The sequence below is a fragment of the Motacilla alba genome, chromosome 10 (genome assembly GCF_015832195.1).
Source record: "Motacilla alba alba isolate MOTALB_02 chromosome 10, Motacilla_alba_V1.0_pri, whole genome shotgun sequence".
In the NCBI taxonomy this organism is placed as follows: Eukaryota; Metazoa; Chordata; class Aves; order Passeriformes; family Motacillidae; genus Motacilla; species Motacilla alba.
In genome coordinates this window covers 1005286-1027664 of record NC_052025.1, presented here as the reverse complement: position 1 = coordinate 1027664, position 22379 = coordinate 1005286, and the positions used below count along the sequence as shown (strand labels likewise).

The 22379-nt window shown below is 42.9% G+C and overlaps 1 protein-coding gene across 2 annotated transcripts in view; it reads left to right on the top strand.

Annotated features, from left to right (window-relative positions):
* Positions 1 to 22379, top strand: part of RORA (RAR related orphan receptor A) — a 364473-nt gene that overhangs the window by 268984 nt on the left and 73110 nt on the right. The window lies entirely within an intron of this gene.

Below are 22379 nucleotides of genomic sequence, written 5' to 3'. Positions count from 1 at the left end.
GTGAGCGCTGACCCCTGTGCTGCTCTGGGGGTGAGCACTGACCCCTGTGCTGCTCTGGGGGTGAGCACTGACCCCTGTGCTGCTCTGGGGGTGAGCTGCTGAGCCCCCCTGTGCTGCTCTGGGGGTGAGCACTGACCCCTGTGCTGCTCTGGGTGAGCACTGAGCTGTGCTGCTCTGGCTGAGCTGCTGACTCCCTGAGCACCCTGTGCTGCTCTGGGTGAGCACTGACCCCTGTGCTGAGCACCCCTGTGCTGCTCTGGGGGTGAGCCTGACCCCTGTGCTGCTCTGGGGGTGAGCGCTGAGTGCTGCTCTGACCCCTGTGCTGCTCTGGGTGAGCACTGACCCCTGTGCTGCTCTGGGTGAGCACTGACCCCTGTGCTGCTCTGGGTGAGCTCTGACCCCTGTGCTGCTCTGGGTGAGCACTGACCCCTGTGCTGCTCTGGGTGAGCACTGACCCCTGTGCTGCTCTGGGGGTGAGCTCTGACCCCTGTGCTGCTCTGGGGGTGAGCACTGACCCCTGTGCTGCTCTGGGTGAGCTCTGACCCCTGTGCTGCTCTGGCTGAGCTCTGACCCCTGTGCTGCTCTGGCTGAGCTCTGACCCCTGTGCTGCTCTGGCTGAGCTCTGACCCCTGTGCTGCTCTGGCTGAGCTCTGACCCCTGTGCTGCTCTGGGGGTGAGCACTGACCCCTGTGCTGCTCTCAGGGTGAGCTCTGACTGACCCCTGTGCTGCTCTGGGGGTGAGCGCTGAGCTGCTGACCCCTGTGCTGCTCTGGGGGTGAGCACTGACCCCTGTGCTGCTCTGGGAGCTCTGACCCCTGAGCACTGACTGACCCCTGTGCTGCTCTCAGGGTGAGCCCTGAGCTGCTGACCCCTGTGCTGCTCTGGGCTCTGGGTGAGCACTGACCCCTGTGCTGCTCTCAGGGTGAGCGCTGACCCCTGTGCTGCTCTGGGGGTGAGCACTGACCCCTGTGCTGCTCTCAGGGTGAGCGCTGACCCCTGTGCTGCTCTGGGGGTGAGCACTGACCCCTGTGCTGCTCTGGGTGAGCGCTGAGCTGCTCTGGGTGAGCACTGACCCCTGTGCTGCTCTGGCTGAGCTCTGACCCCTGTGCTGCTCTGGGTGAGCACTGACCCCTGTGCTGCTCTGGGTGAGCACTGACCCCTGTGCTGCTCTGGGGGTGAGCACTGACCCCTGTGCTGCTCTGGGGGTGAGCGCTGACCCCTGTGCTGCTCTGGGGGTGAGCGCTGACCCCTGTGCTGCTCTGGGGGTGAGCACTGACCCCTGTGCTGCTCTGGGTGAGCTCTGACCCCTGTGCTGCTCTGGGGGTGAGCACTGACCCCTGTGCTGCTCTGGGTGAGCACTGACCCCTGTGCTGCTCTGGGTGAGCACTGACCCCTGTGCTGCTCTCAGGGTGAGCGCTGACCCCTGTGCTGCTCTGGGGGTGAGCACTGACCCCTGTGCTGCTCTGGGTGAGCACTGACCCCTGTGCTGCTCTGGGTGAGCTCTGACCCCTGTGCTGCTCTGGGTGAGCACTGACCCCTGTGCTGCTCTGGGTGAGCACTGACCCCTGTGCTGCTCTCAGGGTGAGCACTGACCCCTGTGCTGCTCTGGGGGTGAGCTCTGACCCCTGTGCTGCTCTGGGTGAGCTCTGACCCCTGTGCTGCTCTGGGGGTGAGCTCTGACCCCTGTGCTGCTCTGGGGGTGAGCACTGACCCCTGTGCTGCTCTCAGGGTGAGCACTGACCCCTGTGCTGCTCTGGGTGAGCACTGACCCCTGTGCTGCTCTGGCTGAGCTCTGACCCCTGTGCTGCTCTGGGGGTGAGCGCTGACCCCTGTGCTGCTCTGGGTGAGCACTGACCCCTGTGCTGCTCTGGGTGAGCTCTGACCCCTGTGCTGCTCTGGCTGAGCTCTGATCTCTGCCCGTGGAGCAAGCCCGCGGTGCTGCTCGGGCACGGCAGTCCGGGGGCATGGGAGCTTTTCCTGCTGCAGGGCAAGCCCCAGGCCAAGGGAAGGCCCTCAGCTGCTGCTGGAAACTTCTCCTCTTTCTTCAGACTCCTGCTCCGGTGCTGCTCGGGGATCCCGGTAACCCCAGTTTCAGCTGTGTGTTCTCCTCTCCTGCGAGAGTCCTGATGCCGGGTATCCCTCCCCTCAGAGACAGCTTTCCAATTGTTTCACACGCCCACTGGGTCCTACTTGTTTCCCAAGTATGCTTCTTATTTTTCTTTTTAGCTGCTGGCAACATCTGCAAATAAGGAAACTTTTGGCACTGTCAGCTAATTGAAATTTCTGTGGGACGAAGTAGCCCCTGCTGACACTTCAGTTTAACTGCTTTACATTCTATTAGAAACTTTCTGTTGTATAGATATCCAGGCTGCAAGAAATGTACTGCTTTTAGCTAGAGCTTTAATTCAGACTGCTTTAGGAGGGAACAAGTAATGTTGATTGATGATGCTGCTTAACATTCTTTTTGTGTTAATGCTAACAATTTTCAGTTGGAAAATGTTTTTCTACTGTATTGCTCACACTTTGCACATTTGTTTCTCTCCCCCTTACTACACAACTTAATCAGATACTTCATAAATATAATCCTTTCCCCTCTGTTCATCCTTCTGTCATGAAATCCAGGGTTTTCCTTACTAATAACTAATAGCTGCTTCATGAAACATAAAAAATTACTTTGGAAAGCCTCTCTGCCCTTCCTTCCTCAACAGAAAGACTTTTTTACATTATTGTTTCTATAGAAGAACATAGTTATATTTATTATTAGGAAAAATATTTTCTGTGCAGAAGGCCAGGCCCTGCCGCTGCCAAAAGAAGGACTCTCTGGTATTTTGGAAGGAGTCTTGAGAGAAGGTAAGAATATGGTTTGTGATTAAGGAAAGAAATCAAGTGTCTGAAACATTCACTGCTGCAAAGGAGACCTTTGTGATGTTGTTCAAGACTTTCTGGATTGGGATTGCCCCTGGTAGGCCACAGTGGACTGTTGTGATTCACACTGCATTCTGTAATTACTAGTGGGGAGAGTGCTCGAGGAATACTGAAATGAAGTATTTTTATGAAATGGCAGTATTTTTAGCCAGGAAAGTTTGTATTACAATATAGAACAGGTAGCGTAGGTAACAACAGCAGCCACTCACAGCAGCACGAGCTTGGTGTGTTTCAGATGAACGATCCTTCAGTGGCCTTAGCTCTGCCCTTAGTTACTAGCAAACGGTGCTCCCACAGCTGTGCTGCTGCTTTAAATCACAATACCCAGAGGTGTGAGAACTGTGCTAAGGTCTTACTGGGACAGATGTAGAAACTGATTTACCACTGATACTGAATTGACCTGAATAAAGGGCACACAGAGTGGCCATGGATATCTAGGTGGAAAGGAGAGCTGACAGTACAGAGCCTCTGAAATCTGCGAGTGTCTCATCAAAATCTGCTTTGGTAATGTAAAAATTTTAGACTAAAAATAAAATCTATCTCTTTCTTTAAATCCAGGCTGTCTTTATGTACCACTAAGTGACAAAATAGGCCTGATTATTTTTTCATTTTAAACCTCCAGCAGTCACCTTTAAGAATCTGACCCTTATTCTTTGTGCCAGGGAGATAATTACTCATTCTCAATTGCTATCCCTAGGACCAGTTAATGAATGCTACATAATGAACAGAAGTAGGGCAACTGGATGAGAACAATGCACAGGTGGGTAAGAAGACTTCATTTGGTGAGAAGATAATGAACATGAGAACTTGTCGTTTGTCTAAATACCACCCTTGCCTCCTCTTCAGATAGCTCCTACATTGTTACTGCTCTTCCTCAGTCAGTCTTTCTACTTGTTAAGTGACAAGAGGAAGACGGTTATGAAGGAAAGAAAGGTTTCCTCAGCAGAGATTCAGGCAGAAGAGGATCCTGTCTCTCTCTCTCTTGAGACCCATCCTAAACATCTTTACTTTCTTGTGTGCTATCCTGCACCTCCCCAAAAGAGGCTCATCCTGCAGGCAGAATCATCCCTGCTGTGCAGTGCCTGGTTTTATTATCTCTCTGCAAGACTTGTCCTTTTCTTCCTTAACAAAATTGTACCAAATCTAACTTTTGGAGGAGAAGACAGGATGATTCTTGATACATCGATTTCTTATGTTAGTACTGAGAGAAACAGCAGCTGACCTGGCCCTATCACTGCAGGTCTTGCCATGTGTACTGCACAGCTGCACTTTGTAGCCAAGTTTTACTGTGTATCTCAGAATAGCAATCTCTCCCACTGGAGTTTCATGGCCCATCCACACACACAGTGCTGTCCAGCTGAGGAGGATCAATCTGTAATGCAGAGAAGTATTTCCTGTGCCTGATAGCCTCTCCAGAACTGTTTGAGTTGCAGTGCATTTGTGTTTTGAAGCCAGCACTAGCTCAGGATGGGACTGGTGTTCTGTGAAGTCAGCAGCAGAGGTAGAGGACTCAGTGACAGGAATATTGGAGATGAACACAGAGCCAGGCAATTTGTTCTTTCTGCTCTGGGTTTTGTTAAGCTGACTGACATGCAGAGACAGCAAATGGGGTCTGAAGGTCTCTGACTTGTTAACCAAAGTATTAATTGCTTAGAAATTGCAAAATTTAGTTCAGTAATGTGGTTTCTGATATTCCAAACATGACTTGGCCTTTTATAATGTCCTGTTTGAACTGGAACATTAGTTGAGCTAGAATTTATCTGAGCGTGTCTTCCTGAGAGTGTTTTTAGAATTTCACCTAAACCTGTCAAAAGCATGTTTAATACTCAAAATGGCAGAAGCCATAGCCAGAACAGCTTCCAGCTATAGATATGTGGTAGGAACATTATGCACACCATTTGCTAATACAGGCACGTACAGGCCAGCAGTAGTTCCAGAATCTCTGCCAGAAAGCTAATGAGAACATAGTTGGCCATAAACTTTCCTCTGACTTGGGCAAGGGCATATCTAATTCCAGTTGTCTCATGTCCACTAGCTGCAAAATGGAGGCATCAAAGCAACAGTGCCAGAATAAATTAGGATTTCTTGAGCATTTGCAATGAGAGACTGAGACATGATAATGGAAGAAACCTGCCATGGGCTGTATTTGCATAGGTGTGTGTATGTTTTTCTTGAGCAAACAGGCTGGTTGTGCATGCCAAGAGCTCGCCACATATGCGATGGGCTGATGAGGAAACACTCTGTATGTTCCATTCAGAGCCTGTTTGAAGGGGAAAAACTGAATGCAAGTGTTATCTCCTCTATAATAGTCCAGGGAAATGGGAAGAGATGGTGTCAAACCCACACCCTCAAAACAGTGACCCTCTCAAAGGCTGCACTCCACAGTGCTCATGGCCCTGTTCATCCCAAACTAGAAGCCTTTTTTTCTTATATGGCATCCTTTGGAATAGCAGTTAGCTTTATCTCTCTAAGGATCTAGGAAAAGCATGCATTTTTCCTGGTGCTCTCCTGACTTAGGATGTCTCAGGCCTTGTCCCATGAAGATAGGGAGCCAAATCAAGAGCTGGTGCCCAAGAACTCCCTGAATGGGGCAAACTTTCTCTCCTGCTTTTGAACTCTAACCCCCCTTTCTTCCCATGCCCTCTGCTGATAGATTTTAAGATAAACTTTAGAACCTTTGTTTCGTTTCCAACAAATCTCCACCAGCAGTCAGCACTGCCAGATTCAGTGTTGCAGGGCATAGAAGTGCTTGGTGAAAATCCAAGTGCAGTCCACAGTGATAGTCAGCTATTAAAGGCCTCCTCACAGTAAGCCTGGTCTCCTGTGGAGTGTATTACCCAGGCTTCTCCAACTCAGTGTGTCACAGCATCTTTGACTGCTTTCTTCATGCTCCAGCTGAAACCTTGCTGATAGGTGAGCTAGAGGTAAAAATTTGTATTCCATGTACAAGCATGTTTGGAGCTTGCTTGAATATTCCTACACAATACTGGCTTTTAGGGTCTGCATGGGCTTAGATGGTTGGAGTCTATAAGCCTTGGATTTGTAGGAATTGTTATTGTGTTCTTATCCTCCACTGGTGCTTGATTTATATCCACAAAAGTCATTCCCAGAAGGAATGTAACTAGATTTTTCTCCCAGATTTTTAATTTAATTGGTGATTGTTTACATGAGAATGCTTGCCAAAGTGAGATGATTTGGCAGTCCTCTGGAATGTAAAGGTTAAGTATATTGATTTCATCTTTTCCCAAAGGAGTTGTTCTTTTTGTGCAAAAGCATCATTGGTTTTGTTCTTGTGTCGGAAACTTTGTTTACATGGGTTTAATTGAATTCTGTCTATATTGTACAGCAAGTGGTAGATGGCACTTTCATATAGTTCTTTCTTCCTGGAATACAGATTGTTTACACACTTGGTTTGTTAATAAATCCTGACATTCCCTGAGCAGTAATTCTTCAGCACTTTCAATGCCATAAATACTGAAAATAGGGAAAATCTGTCCTGCCATTATACATTCAGTTAATAGGAGTTATTTGTAGTGATGGCAGGATCTTAAACCCTTGTCCTAATGTGATCAATACTGTCCTTAGCCTACAAATAAGCATGTCTGAATTGTTAGCTTACAAACGATGTCTATAAATCATAATTATTTTAACATTAGCCACAAGCTTCTGACAGTCTCCGCTTTTGAATTGTACATTCCTAAAGCAAAGTGAATAAAAGCCAGAATTGCTTACTTTGTTTTCAGAAATCACATATGTGATTTATTTCCCACTTATGCAAAAAGTTGGTGGGGTTTTGGATCTGTAGTTTATGAGTAAGCTGTTTGTTACCCCTCTGGAGTTGAACAGCAATTGGAGCACCTTGGCAGGAGTGTCCTTTCATCTGCTGTAGTGTGGGTGGGCCTTGATCAGAGCAGCAGGACTGGATGGATGACTGAGCTGCTGAATAGCCTGCTAAGGAGCTACATGTCCCAGCTCCTTCTGAGCTGTGTGCTGGCCCTGCCAATAGCTGGAGCAAAGGAGACCCCAAAGAAATGATTTGGTAATTGAAGCTGGTTCTGTGGATCTATCAATTTCTTTTACTGGTCACATCTTCTATTGACATTGGTTTTCCACTTCCTTTAAATTCATCAACAGTTTTTCCTCAGTGACCCTTTCTGTGATCCAGGTCCAGACAAAGTGATTAATTTCATAGAGCAGAGGCATGCCAGCAGAATTCTAGTTCTGCATTAATAATAATAATAGTAATTGATCTCCCTTGGGTCCATTCTGCTGGTCTAAGTTGGAAAGAAAATGGTAATGAAGCAGGTGCCCATCCCTGGGCTTCTGATCGTACTCCTGCAGAATCAGATTTCAGTCTGATGGTTCAGAGTCAAAGTCATTCCTTCTGTAAAGTGTGATGGAGATAAATCAGGAGCAAATGTGATCCTTGTAAACTTAAATTAAAAATACCTCTACTTCTCCTAGCAAAATGCTTCTTTCTGACATACCTCCCCTACCAGGGACTCAGTGTTAACAAATGAAGCTTCTCTGGAGATATTTCTCATTCCTTCTTATCATGTCAAAGTTGGCAATAGATTTCCTGATATTTTGTTTTTCTTCTCCCTCATTCCTGCAGGACTCAGTCTTAACTCAAGAATTTCTTTTGATCCATACAGACCTTTAGGAAATTAATTTCAAATACTTCATGTTCCAAATACATTTTGACGCTTTAGGGTATATTGCTGGACGTACTGTTGATAGTTTTAAAAGCCAAGACCCAGCAGCTGCAGGAATTTCTGCCCATTATGGAAAATCCAGCATGCTTTCTTTGCTATGGCAATACCAAAAGTCTGCTGGCATACCCAACTAAAGTACTTATAACCATATAAAGGGAATGCCTTTTAGGAATTGGACAAAAACACAGACATAATATTTTCCATCAATTAGATGTTGAGAAGTCCCAGACATGCAATGCTGCAAGTGAAATTAGATGCCTTGGGAAACCTATTCCAAATGGAAATCTAATATGTGGGATCCTGACTCAGTCACCACTCCCTCAGTTTTCTACCCTCCCAAAATATATTTGGATATGCTAGTAATGTAAATATAGTAACATTACACCCAGTAAATATGCACAGATTGGATCATGCAAGCTGGACTAAATGCAGCCATAGACAAACCACAAACTTGCCTATGAGGTATTTTAAAATCTTGCCAATAATGCACATTTGCCGAGTTTCCTATGTCACTGCAGATGTGCAGTGCTACTATTTGTGGAATCCTGTGTATTATTTATAAATGAAAAATGAGGGAGTTTATGGTGAGCCTTCTGTCACAGAGCCTTCTCTTTGGCACATGGGAATTATAAATAGGACTGGGTAATCACTGATGTGCTTTGCATTTGGCACTGTGGTCATTTCTGACCCAAAGAGAAGCCACGGGAGATAAATATATGAAGGTCCCTACCATCTTTTTTGTGTGTTGGAATGCATTTTCTGTTTCACTTCCTGCTTAAGCTGCAAGCTGAATGGAGTATTTTGTTTTGCATCATTCTTTAACTGCTCCCACAGCATGGCTCTTTTCAAAACAGTTTGCCCCTAAGTGTTTGGGGCAGTTCTCTGTTAGAGGAGTGAAACCAGCACATCATTATCAGTGCCCCTTGCCAAAGGTGTTTGAGAGTCATCCTGCAGGATGGCCAGGTGAAGAACTGAACACCCAGAGTTGTAGAGCTGTGCTGATGCTTTTGGGATGTAATCTGAAATAAATGCAGATTCCTCTTCTGCAAGAGGAAGTGTTCTCTGAACACCATGGAAAGCTTGCAGGCCTGGTCTGCAGAAACACCAGGAACAAGCCAGCACCCAAAAGGCACCCTTTGCTTCCTCCTGGCTAGAGAAGGTGGGAAAGAATTGCTGATGTTACTGGTGGAACCATTATTCTCTTTGGCAACTCCAAGTGCAACATTTTTGTTTTCTTTTCACATCTAATTAATTCAATTTGCAAGTAGTGCTGGATTTTTTTTTTTTTACTTTTTAAACACAATCTGTGATCTAGTTGCATCCAGTTCTGCCTCTTCTTTGACTCTTTTCAATGATAGCTGCTTTCCTCATTTGAATTTAGTTGGCAGCTGTATTGATTGATGTTCCTGGTAGAATAGAATCCAGCTGTCTTCACTTAAGAGTATTGCAATGCAGGACAAACACTTTAGTCTGTGTCATCCATGTAAACAGTCTGTGCTTCTAAAGCTACATAAATCCATCTGGAAAATGACAATCCATGCTTGGGTTTTGCTGTGCTACAATGTGGACAGAACATGGCTCTGAGTTTTTTGCCTAAATCATTGCAATCAGCTAGCAAGGTGATATGCCAGGCAGTGCTTTAATGAAGTCTACATCAAGGTTGCCAAATAAACAGCTTTTGAGGCCTATGCATATCATTATTGTGGGAAACGTTTCTACTAGTATATTAGATAATAGGTGCAATTTGAAAAAAGAACACGCAGTCCTGTTCCTCTCCACCCCTTGTGCACCCTTTGGGTGTGGGCATAAAATTTTGAAATGTGTTGCTCAGCACGTTTTCAGTTCATCTGGTTAAAAAGAAGTTGCAAAGCAGCATAGATTTTCTTTTCCTTTCCATCTAGATCTGATGTACAAACCCAGTAGATTTTTTTTTCTTAAGTGGGCTTTTTTTTTCCTCCTCCTTCATATTTTGACACTGCACTTATGGGTAGTGCACCTTTGTGACCTTGTAACTGCTAAGCCTTTTGCATGAAGCTGTTTTTGCAGATGTAGAGAACAAAGGAAATTACCACCTTCCAGGTGTGCACCTGAAGCACATTTCAGGTGTATAAACAGTGTTGTTAGCTGAGGAGTAAAGTGCTTACTCAGTGAGAGCCCATTTATCCATGTTCTGATGGGTTTTATTAATTATTGGTACATGGCAGTTTAATCTGTAAGTTTGGGGCTCCCAGAGGTGAAAGGCTCTTGCTTTGTGGTCATTTCCTGAGCCTGCAGCAGGTCTGCACCTCTTCACAGCAGAGTTACTGCTTTGTGCCTGCACTGGCTCATCCAGCTATTCCTGGTGGAGCTGATTTCTTTTAATTTCTGTAACGGTGTTGCCAGCACTTCTCTATATGGAGGTCAGCCAGGAAAACGACCAGGAGAACTTACAATTCCCTATGATGAGTGAAAAAAACCACTCTAAATAGCTCAGTCTTTTTTAAAACCCTCTATAATGAAATATTTTCAAGCCAGGGAAATGCATATACAGGAGGAGTGCAACAGCTTGCTCTTTATCACTAAAAACTGCAAGCTTCAACATTGCTTTTGTTAAACAGGGATTTTTTATCTTCCTATCCAATCACCCCCTACCACCAGGCTTTAAAATTCTTTTTTCTCTGGTCAGAAAGCTGGTTCAGATGCCATACCTGTGGTTTCCCTTGCATTCTGGATCTTTTCATAGAACTTGGTTTCCATAGTAAATGCTTTTCAAAAAACGTATGGTTCAATAAAAGTACTCTGCAGTTCTTCATTTTATAAAAGAGTGCTCTCATTAACTCACTGTTGAATAGCTCTTACAACCTCAGATCTTTTTGAGTTCTACTCCAAATGTTCCATTACAGGCCATCTGACACCTCATGAAACACATTATAAGCTCCATTGCTAAGTTTCTGATCTTAAGTCTTAATCCTCAAACTATTCTATCATACTTACATTTGAACAAAATATGCTGAGACAGCAAATGAGGATCCATATTTAGCCAGGCAGAAACCAGGAGAAAGGATTGGTTGATATTTACTGTTCAAAAAATTAATGCTTTCCAAACTTCCTAGAGTGATGGGATGGGAACCTTTTGTATTCTCTGTGTTGCCTCTTTTAATTTTGTTTTGTCAAGACACCACCACATTTGTTACGGGAATTAGAGAGGGGAGGATGGTGCACCACAGTTGTTCAGGGAGCCCTGCTGAACCTGAACACAAACCTTGACACTGACAGCACAGGGTTGGTTTCATAGATGCGGAGAACTCCCCAAACCCAGCAGTTCCAGTTTAGAAACAGTAACTCAGTGAGAGACCTGATGAAATCAGGGAGTTGGTGACAGTCCTGCCCCTCATTTCTGCATGTGCCTTTTGAGCATCACTTCCCTGCAAGCCCCAGCTGCAGCTGCAGCTCTCAGAGGGATGCAGCTGACATGCATGAAGGAGTGCTGTGCACACAGTGTGGAATCTCATCCTGCAGCACTGCCTAATGCCACTGGGGAAACCACAGCACAATGCTCCCACTAAGCCCCTTTGGCAAAACTCAGCATTGCCATAAAGCAATAACAATATTCATGCTAATATTGATTTGTCCTGGCGATAAGGGAAAAATAATAACCCAGAAGTAAAGGAATGATACCCTTTAAAAAGGCAAGATACTGCTTTCAGCTGTGACCTACTTGTGTTTGGCTTGGGTTTTTATAACAGCCCTGTGAGCACAAGGTACTGTAGTGTTGCTGTATCCCGATCCTCACTCTTGTAAACCCTCTGTACTCCAGCAGTTCTTCTTGTAATGCTTTTGCCAGTCCTTGCCTATTGATTACTTTATCTTCGTCAGCTGGGAGAATAATTAGGCCTATTTCTAGTGAGATTTTTCACCTGACTTAGCAGAGTGAGAAGCACACAGGCATTCTGCTACCCATGCTACCAGTGTCTTTTAAATTTGTTTTTATGTCTTGCTGCATTTTGGATCACATCAGTAATCTGTCACATCTCCAGCAACAAGCATACGAAATGTGGCAGAACATTATTTCACAATTTTGGGTGATTGTATCCTACTCAGTATCATGGCACATAAAAAGAAATTACCAAGAAACTACCATAGTATTGGTAGGACCAACTAATGCCAAGCTGGTGCTTCCTTTTATTTTCATGAGAAAACAAATGTGTGAAGCAACTAAATGGCTGGGTGGGAAATAACTTGAATCAGCTGTGCAAGTAGTATAAACAAGTATCTGAGCCTTTAAAGAGGGAGAAATATCCGTGACAATTTATAATTGTATGTTTGTATGATCATAAGTGCTCACAAAGCATTGGTGATGCACCTCTAAAATGATAGGTTTTGGTATAGCAGGATGAAACATATTCTGATTTTCTTTTTACAAAGACAGCACCTTTTTCACTTAGGAAAAGGGCAGGCCAGTCTATGATTACCATGCTGGGTGGAATCCCCATGTGAACCCCAACTGCCTCCTCTTTCACACAGACCACAGACCCTGCATGGATTTTTGGGGGCAAATATGAGAATTAGTTCTTGTGTCAGGGAAACTGGGTCTTATTTTTGTTTGTTTGTTTGGGTTTTTGGTGTTTTGGTGGGTTTTTTTTTTTCAATCTTAAGTAGGCTTTATAAATTTTTCCTTTCAATTTCATCTTATAAGAAGTCAGTGTATTTTTTCCTTCTTAGTACAGTTAAATGTTTTGGAGGCTTAATTTAAACACAATGATTGCCTGAATACATTTGTTTTCTTATTTGGTTGACAAAACCAATGAAGCATTTACATTGCAATGCCTTGGCATGTTCTCAGTTTGCAATCACTAGACAGCTAAAGAGGAAGGGCTAAAGTCTGTGAAGGTGAAAATAATGCACTTATTTCCCCTTATGAAACTGCACATATTGCTCCTTGCAGAGTACCAGCCTTGCACGGAAAAGTCCAGCATGGAATAAATGCTTTTGTGTAGCTTTGAATGCTGTATGGCAAGACCAACATTTATACAGATGAAGCAAGAAAGATAAGGCTGGGAAAACAGAAGTAAAATGTCCAGAGCTTTGGAATGGTATATTTTCCCTGTCCCAGGTCAATGCACATCTGAAAGCCTCCTGTGGGTTGGGAGGATCCATGGCCCCCCTCAGAGGCTGGTGCCAGCTGATCCTGCCTTCTGAGCAAAGGCGGGTTTGGAAAAGGAGGCACGGAGGCCACGGGAGTGGTTACTCCTCCCTTCTCCTAACATCCTCCTCAGAGATCCTTAGGGATCTCTAGGGCATTGTTTAATTTCTCTCCTTTTCAGAGGGGACTCCAAGCCCTCCAAGCAAAGCTACTGAGGATCCAGAATGACCTCAGTTTTTCCTTCCTTGTGTTGGAGAAAAGATTCCCAGGTCCAGAATCAAATAGAGTCACTTTCACTGACTAGAGTGGCCCGGCCAGCAGGGTTTGGTGACCCTTGCTGTTGGATCTACAGCATTTTGTGGGATGTTGGCAGACCCACCTGCCCGCACTTGCTGCTTGTGTCTCTTCTGTCCTGGGCATTGCTGAGCATTCCTGGGCACTCCTGTAGTGCACTTGACTTGGAGTCAGAGCTTTCAGGTTCTGTTAGCTCCAGCTTCCATTTGCTACTTGTCCCTGTTTCCCTTCTGTACTGAATGGAAATGCAGCAGATGCAGCACAGACACTGAGGAGAGTCAAGAAGCTGTCACAGGGAATACTGTATTTTCTCATTCCCTCCAAACTGAGGCTCAGAAGGAGTTGTCTGGTGTTTCATGTTGTTCGGAAACATGCCACAGGAAAATGTAATCCCTAAGTAATTGCTTCTATTAGAATATCCTTTGATTTTTACCATATGCCTCTCCTCTATGATTTTTCAAAATTATTAAGCAGAAGGTTGTGAAGAAAAATTAAGATGATTTCTGGGTAACAATAGCATCAATCCTCTCAATTTTTCACATTGAGGTAGTTTGCCACACCTTATCTGTACTTCTCCTTCTGATATCAATTTGTGTTCATTTTGTATCATATTAACTATCTTCAGCAGTGCTTCAGAAGCTTCCCCCCTCTGCGTTTTGGTGCAGATCTCATCAATATCTCTGAACTTCAGTTCTTTTTCACCTCCTTTTGAAGTGTTCTTCTGTTAGAAGTGATCCAGCTTCCATTCACCTCTAATTTGTTACAAAATGGTGCCATCCATTCCCTGAAAACATTGCAGCCCTTCAGTCACATGCACAGAGGCTCCTTTCACCATTCACCTGCCTTGTCCTCAGCCCTGGGCAGCCTGGCACGTTGATCAGTCAACTGGAGAGGTGCTTCTGGCTGCTGTAGTTCTGGTGAATAAGAGAAACTTAACATACCTTGATCTTGTACACTTTTTTTTTTTCGTTTTCTTTTTTTTTTTTTTTTTAATATTTTCATCCTACTTCTGTGACTAGGATTTTGTTTGTTTGTTTGTTGGGTTTTTTGGGGTTTTTTTGGGGGGTTTTTTGGGTTTTTTTTTTCATTTTTCACTGTTTCATACCCTGGCTCATACATTCCTCATTTTTACCTCACCTGTTGCAGATATTTCAGAACACCTGGTTCTTTTGTATGGAGTCTGTAGAAGAACAGTGCTCTGTCATACTGGATGCAGGCTGTTCACCCCAGAAGGGTGAGAGTGGCCCCATGGGTTTTAGCAGGACAGCTCAGATGGGTGCAGCAGGCTGTGCCTTAGCTGCAGTTGTCACACAGCTTGTTGTGGATTGTGGAATTGAAGTAGCTTGTTGAACAAATGCAAAGAATAACTGAGTATATAAAGTTGAACTGAAAATGCAGATCAGTTTCAGTAGTTCATGCTACAGAGCAGATAAATTACTCTTAAAATAGCAAAAGCACTGGTTTGTGGAAACAGACCCCCAAAAAGTCAATAAAGAATTTTTAAATGACTTTACAAAGTCAGTTGAAAAAAGCTCAAATGTTTCATCTTTTAGCTAAAATTAGATAGAATCATTAAAAGCACTGTTGAATTATTGGACACTTCAGAACCCAAACAGTCCAGTACTGAAATTCAAGTGTCTCTGCTGATTGTAGCTTGTAGAGTACCTGCTTGCAATACACGGGCTTTGGAGTGAAGAAGTTTGTGTTTTGAGAACAGGGGTGAATGTCTTAGAACCTGACTAGAGAAGTGTGCTGAAGAACGGCTGCCCTGTGCTAGAGGTACCTCCCCAGCTACAGCAGCCTTGAAGTCAAGATTAACAGCTCATAAATTAGCCTTGATTCTATTAGAAATGTCCCTCATATTTCATGCTCTGGAAAGGGATATGGGGAAAGAATATCATAATGTTTCCCTGTTCTTTGACAAGCTTTTCAGTAGCCCTGTCAAAGATCCTTTAAAATGGAATTGAAATAATCAGGAATGATGTGCCTATGTGAAAAATGCTTGGCACTTCCTTTTCTGTAAGACTTGTGTATGGTAATAAGGTTTAAATTATGAGTTAAAAATGATTCTTATCAAGAAAGTGCTGGTAGCTCAGATCAACTTACCAAAACAGAAAATGAGAAGGTTTCTAAATCCTTTCCCTGTTTTGCTTTCTAAATAGGATAAAAAAAATACTGTCACAAGTTAAGTTAATACAAATACAGATTATAAAACTCAATTTTAGGTGAAGCAATAGATGATTCTCTATAGGTGATCTGCTCTATGTGCTCTGCTTTGTAATCAAATTTATCAGCTTAGAATACTGCACACTCCTTTCCAAAGTGAAAGATGGTTCTGTGCAGGTGTTCTCTGAACTTGGTGATTATTAGCAAAACAGTGCTCTCAAATAATTACCTTCCTTTGTAAGTGAATCATCTTATTATTTTGCTTCTATTAAAGTCTAGTATCTCTCAACAGTGTCACGTTATCATGTCTAATAATCTTGGCAAAGGAATTATCTGTATGGATTTCATGCCCAGGAACTGTATCATCGTTTATTTACCACTCTAAGTAGGAATGCAATGTTTTGTTTGTTTGAAGTACAGTAGCTGAAGATGTATTGACATTTGAAAATAGATCATTAAAGTTTGTGTTTTCTTTAAAGTTGAAGCCTTAAAAGCCATAATCAGCTGCCATTTATTTTTTTACTAATGGAATCAGAAGTAATGAATTTTCTTTGATAAATTCAAGAATGTAATGGTGCTGTGGAGGAAGACATCAGGAGTGAAAAGTGGCTGCTGAAGTGGCTCTAAAGTTTGAAGAAGTGAAAAATGAGAGAAATTAGCAATGACTTACTAGTGCATGAGCAGAGACTATGTCGGACTTGCCAGTGTTTCTGTTCTGGAGCTCAGTATGAATCTGAGGAGGAACTGGGGAAAATGCTAAAGCACAGTATTTACCCCTCCTGTGTTAAGCACTGTGCTGGGAAAGAGGGAGTCAGACAGCTTCTAAGCCCACGTAACTGTGGCCTGAAGACTTAATTCTGGAGAGAGTCCCAACACAGAATTTTAATTGTCCTAGAAAGCATGTTTGCTTCTAAGCTTGTGTTTTGCATTGAGACATAGAAAATGTAGAAGATCTATAGTGCAAAGCTGTATAAATAATGTATATGCTCACAGGAGCAGGAAATACGCTGCTGATCAGACAATGTCAACTTAGATGAATCTTGTCCTGAAAGCTGCGCTTTAAATGTAGGCAGTAAACCAACTATTGACATGTGACACTACCAACTGAAACATCAATAGTTATAAAAAGAGTATTTCATAATGCAGAATCATTGCTTGGTTTGCTTGACTGGACAGATGCTTCTACTTTGCATGAAAGAAAAATAATTTCCATATTAGTTCTCTGAGTGCCCAGCACAGCTTATCTGTCCCACTAATGCTCACATTCTTAATCACATTGTTGAAAATGGGCAAAATTTGCTTGCTGGTCTCATAAAGCTTAAGAGGGAGGTTTGACTGTCACTGGGCATGACATGGAGCAATTTAAATGTTGGCATATTTACAGCTGCTCTCAGGTTACTTCTGCTCAATCTGGGAGCGGGTGCAACGCAAATTCCTTCTGTGGAACATCTCATCCCATATGTGAGACTGCTTCCATTGTTCTCTGGCAACTTGACTTAGACATCATTTCCAGAGTTTATGGGCAGAAAGCACAACTCTGGCTGGCTGTAGATTAACATTTCTCTGGTTATTTTTAAGAATAGCTGAAGCGTTCCATTTGTTCAACAGATGAGAGCATTGCCATAAGCAGCAAGGAAATCAAGAGGCTCAAGTGCTGTGAATGCCCATGGCACATGGAGTGGCAGAAGATCCACTGGGATATGCCCATGTCATCTTGATTTTTATTCAAATTGCCCAAATCATCTTGATTTTTATTCATCAGAAAAAAGCCAGGAAACTCCAGGGTTCCTTCTTGGTGCTGCATCTGGCCAGACACGTTTATGAGGAAACCTGTCTCACTTAATCTCATGCTCTTCTGACTACTACCATTTCTCCTGCTGTGGATGATGCAAAAGAGGGAAGAAAGGGAAGGCCAGGGATTAAAAAATGGACAAAACCTGTTACTTACCCCTGGTATATAACTGCCTAATGATCTAAAGCCAGTAGTCAGGTCAGTCATAAATTTGCTGGGAGTAGCAAATGCTCCAGGCTGGTCTTGGGCATCCCTGTGAGCATTGCAATTCTTCTGTGAATGGCTGTGTGCACAAAAGTTTGGGAAATGGACCTAACACCTCGTGAAACCCAGTTGTTACCCATAAAATTGAACAAAAACTCTACAGACCAAAGGCTTTTTAGGGAAGTGAGAACTTTGCTAATACTGTTCAGGTATTTTTTTAAAAGGGACCAAAGCACTTAGAGGTTCTATCTACTCTCAGCAGGCCTCCAGAAGGCCCCAGCTCCTGTCCAGCTGACAGGATCTCTGCATCCAGGCATCTGCTCTCATCTGGAATTAAATGAGTTATAATAATGTTATACTATATATATGTATAATATATATATTATGTACTATATAATAAAGTTCTATAATAATGGTTAGGCTTAAGATGCTAGATGCTCAGTTGGTAACAGCAGCTTTGCCCACTCTGTGCTACAGAAGCCTACACCAAGGTGATAAGGAGCAAAAGGACTTTGGAAGATTCTAAACTACACTGAAGATGTTCCACTACAACCAGCATGATTCTCTCTCTGTTGATTTACAGGAAAAGGTGGTTCTTTGGAGAGCCTGTCTATTCTGAAAAATTATTATATGGCAAGGATCCTTAAACAAGGGGCTCGTAATTACTTCTTAGAGGATAATTAGTATCTTGCTGTTCTTTGTGCTGCTGCCAATCAGCAGTAGGTTTATACACTGTCTATTGACTTTTCCCCACCTAAAGGGATATACAGAACAATACATAGCTGCAGGTTTGGCAAGCAACTCTGGCCAAATACCCTGGTAAGATTATGCATGAAAAAGAGAGCTCTAACAGCTTTCAAACAACTCCTGCTTTTTGGCATCATTAATGTCAGAGTGTTGCAGGAAGATTTGATCCTTCAAAACTGTGTGAATGAGAATCTTTGTGAGATCAAACAGGGACTCTGCAGTGGCAGCATGAGCAGTAATCCAATACCAGTCACTTCATAATGCCTTTTTAGGTGGGAGGCTACCAAGTCCAGTTTGATCTATTTCTTGATAACTTTGTATTCTTTCCATGGCCCCACTTGCAATTGGTGGCAGATGATGAATTGGTGATAATCTCATCTTTCTAAGCACTTTATTTCCAAATGTACTGCTGTTACCTTAAATTCTGAAAAGCAGCAAATATGGTAGCCTTTCAAGGTGAGAGGAAGCTGGGTGAAAATTCAGTTGACTAGGTCTTTAAAATATTTTGCTACTAACAGCATGCCTAGCTGATAATAATGACTTTGGGCTTACCTTTCATCCAGGAGAACCCCAAAACATTTTGTCAACTCATGCTTCATTTCACCAGGTGCAGAACTGCAGCAGCTGTTTGGCAAAGCACAGCAAGCAGTTCAACAGTTGGGGATAGCAAAGGACTTAATTGGGAGTTGTGGGGTAATCTCTAAAACGACTTGATTAAGACATATAGCTGTTGGCCCACGAGGCACAGAAGCACACCTCCTCAGCAGGAACTGAGGCAGGGATTTTGTCTGAAGCAGAATGGAATGATTGCAGGGTCAGCATAGTAGCAGTTTTAAATAGATGAAAAAGAGGCAGCTTAATGAGGACAACCTGAGTTAGATTCATCTTCAACAGTGTGCTACTTGGAGGGCTAGAAATAAATGAAGACTAAAATACTACTAAATCTAGAGGGGGATATATGTTAGGGAGCAATGATTTTCTTTTTGGGGGTGTTGCATATATCAGTTGAAGCCACTTAAAAATTGATAGCCAACAGGGTGGACAGAATTGTGAATTGTTGTTTTAAAGATTATCTAGAGCTGCAGTTTCCCTACGCTGGGTTTTTGGTGTATTTGGTAAACAAGGGTGTTGTGATCACTGCACCTGCATGGTTTCACATATGGCTGTTGTTGAGTAAGAAGCCAAAAGGGTACAAGCAGAGTGTTCTGAGGCTTGGAATTTGTTGTAGGTTTTAAACTTTGGTCACATCTAGACATGCAGTACTAATATGAGCTGGGAGTTGAATGCTTCCCTTGATAGTGGGACATGTGATTGGGTTGCAATTGGAGAAAGGCTTTGCTTTCAGTATCACCTGCTTCTTCCCATTTACCAGCAGCTGTTGTCACCATCTCTGGGCAGAGTTTAACTCCTCAGAGGAGCTCTTTAAATGTTGAAAAGAAATTTTCAACATTTTCTGTAGATGTTTGAAGTCCTGAAAAGCATTTGAGCATTTCTGAATGTTACTGCTGCCTATTTGAATCAATATAAGATTTCCTAAACATTTTAAAGAACTTACTTCATTGCAAGCCTATGAAGACTTCAGAAAAACAATTAAAAATATGCAGAATTATGTAGATTTATACTGCCAGTCTAAGCCCATTTTATAAGTGAAAACAAATATGTAAAACCAGCTGTAGGTCATTTTAAAAGAAGTGAAGAAGCTGCTTGGCTAAAGCTGAAAATGTGGAGGCTCTGGATGATTTCTTGAAGTGCTCTTATATCACATTTCCTTCCCAGTAAGTAGGTTTTCACCTCCATGGGAGAAACCCTTCAAGGGAGGGTTCTCCCTGCTCCTCCAAGGGAGAACCCTTGCCCTGCAAGAGGTTTGCATGCAGTTGTGTTTGTAGCAGTGATAGAGCACTGGGGAAATGCTGTACCTCAGAGTGGTTTGACAGCTTCAGCTTCATAACACCCTTGTGTGGCTAAATCTCCTTCAGACAGGGGGTGATTACATGACACATTTTCTTTTTTAAGAAGGCTCTTTTCCTCTATGCTAGGTAGGGAAGAAGGGTGGTGGTTGTGCCCCCTATTTACTATTCAAATCTTAAATTTTAGTGATAAGGAGGTCTCAAAATTATTCCCAAATTAAGCCTAACCATGCAGCTTAGGCAAGAAGGCAAAACTTGACCCAACAGTCTGCAGAAATGCTCTCCACTGACATTTCAAGTCAGAACAACATAAACCTCTTTGTTTAATTAGTTGCATTTAAACTACTTCTGTTTGGGGATGTCCTTGAACAAATAGTTAGGAGTAGTTGTTGGTTCATCTTGGAAGCTGAATTTATTACTTTGCTCAGTAGGTTTAAAAAGAGGTGGAGGAGGCTTCTCAGTGTTTTCTGTCCTGTGCTTAGAATACGCAATTAACAGTCTCTTGCATTACCAGTGCTAATAGCTGTCATAGGTGTTTCCCCTTTCTCTGTTAGCAATTTAACACTTCTCAGTTTTGCAGCAGGATTGAAAAGATTACTAGAAACAGTTGTTTCCCTCAGATTGTTGCAGAGGCTTGTGGTTAGGCTGACAAGCTGAACACCTTTTATGTCAGCACAGCACAGAACCATACTTGCGCTAAGGTTTCCTGATCTGTTCCCATCCCTGAAGCAGCAATCTAAGGTTTGTAGTTCCTGGGTGTGCTAAGGCTGTGCCGTAGTGGCTCAAAGGATGAGCGCGTGCTCAGGGTCTGTTTGCAGGCCACTGCTCAGTCTGAACCATTAATAAATATATTTGACATGTTCAGGAGGTCTTTGAATGCAGAAACCAAGGCAAGAATTGAGTGTCCCCTGAGGTGTAGTTTCTCACTCCTGTGAAGAGTTTGCAGTCTTGCAGTGTTTCATGGTATCAAAAGCTGAGGGAACAGGCAGGATAGACAAGCTTCTGGAAGCTGGGAAGCATTCCTATCAGTCAAATGAAACCCTGCTGCACAAACAGTGAGAGCAATTGCCTGTCAAGTGTACTGTAATACTCAGCTCAGTGTTATTTGACTGGCACATTGTGTTGTCACTGGTACAGTGTCTGAACTCCAGAGAGACTTTCACTGTTGCAGTAGTTTGGTAAATGGGGAAGGAAATGGATTTTGGATGGCGTTTTCATGATGAGGTCAATGTTAGACATAACCCCAAGTGCAAATGGATGTGTTTACATATTGAAAAGTCAGCAGAGTGCTTTAGATGGGATATTGATAACAAATAATAAACTATTTTAGGTATGCTCTTCTCACTTAAAATGTCTCATGACTAATCTTCTATAATTTTATGAACTATCCTTTGTAAGGGATTTGTAGGAATGCAAATCTGTGTTGTCTGCTTATTATTGAAGCCATTTAGCACATCAGATGTCATTCCAGATTACCAGTTGCATTTCAGCTGGACTGGAAACAAATCCAGATCAGTAATAATGTAATGCTGTGTACCTTAAGGTTAAATGTCTGACAAGACAACTAGTGCTAATGGACTATGACATTTTTCAGGCCATCGGTCTGACATTACTTGCTGTGTCAGAGCAAAATGTTTACGAAGATCTAACTCCACATTACAATACATTAAGACATCATTCCTCTCCTTTGTGCATGCTCCAAGCTTTCTGGCTGCATCTAAATTCCACAGTTGGCCCATGAGTAAAAGCAGCATCTCCAGGCCTGAAGAGCTCTGAGCACCACTGTTAGTGGGATTTGATTCAGTCCAGCATGCCCTGTAAGTTTCTGTTCACTACATTGCAACTTTACAGCTTGTGCTGCAGGTGAAACTCCACGAGCACAAACCCATCTGGGACCAGGTCTGCCACTGTAAATTTTCTGAGCAGTATCTCACTATGCATGTGCTATTGGTAGGAATGGCTTAATGTAAGGAGGGCAAATATAGATGAAAAATTTTATGACAAAGATACCTGCTAAATTTACAGTACTGCAGCAGATGAGCTCTTGGAATTTTTAATGTTTTAATGTTTCATGAAAGAAGGAAAATTTAAAACAGTATTTTGCATTAATGGGGCTTGAATGACTAGACTGATAAATGGTAGGTACACTTGGATCAAATCACATTTAAATAATATCATACTGTATTAAGAACTCATTAAAGAAATACATAAGAATTAGCCATTAAGAGCCACTTAATACTAGATTGTTTCAGTGTCCTCATCTCATAAAGGCTTTCTAAATATAGGGGTTTGTTTCAAATATTAAGATGGTTCCTCTGGCTACTGTTTGTAACTGTTTTCCCCTATTTTCATTAAATACTTACATTCTGATTCAATTAGATTAAATGGTATATTCTGTCCCCTCTTAAACAGCTTGTAATGCATAATTTTTTGGTGTGGCTTTATATTTTGTGACAGTTTATTCCAGTGGCTAAGACAGGAATTGGAAAAAATACTGGTGTTTTTAA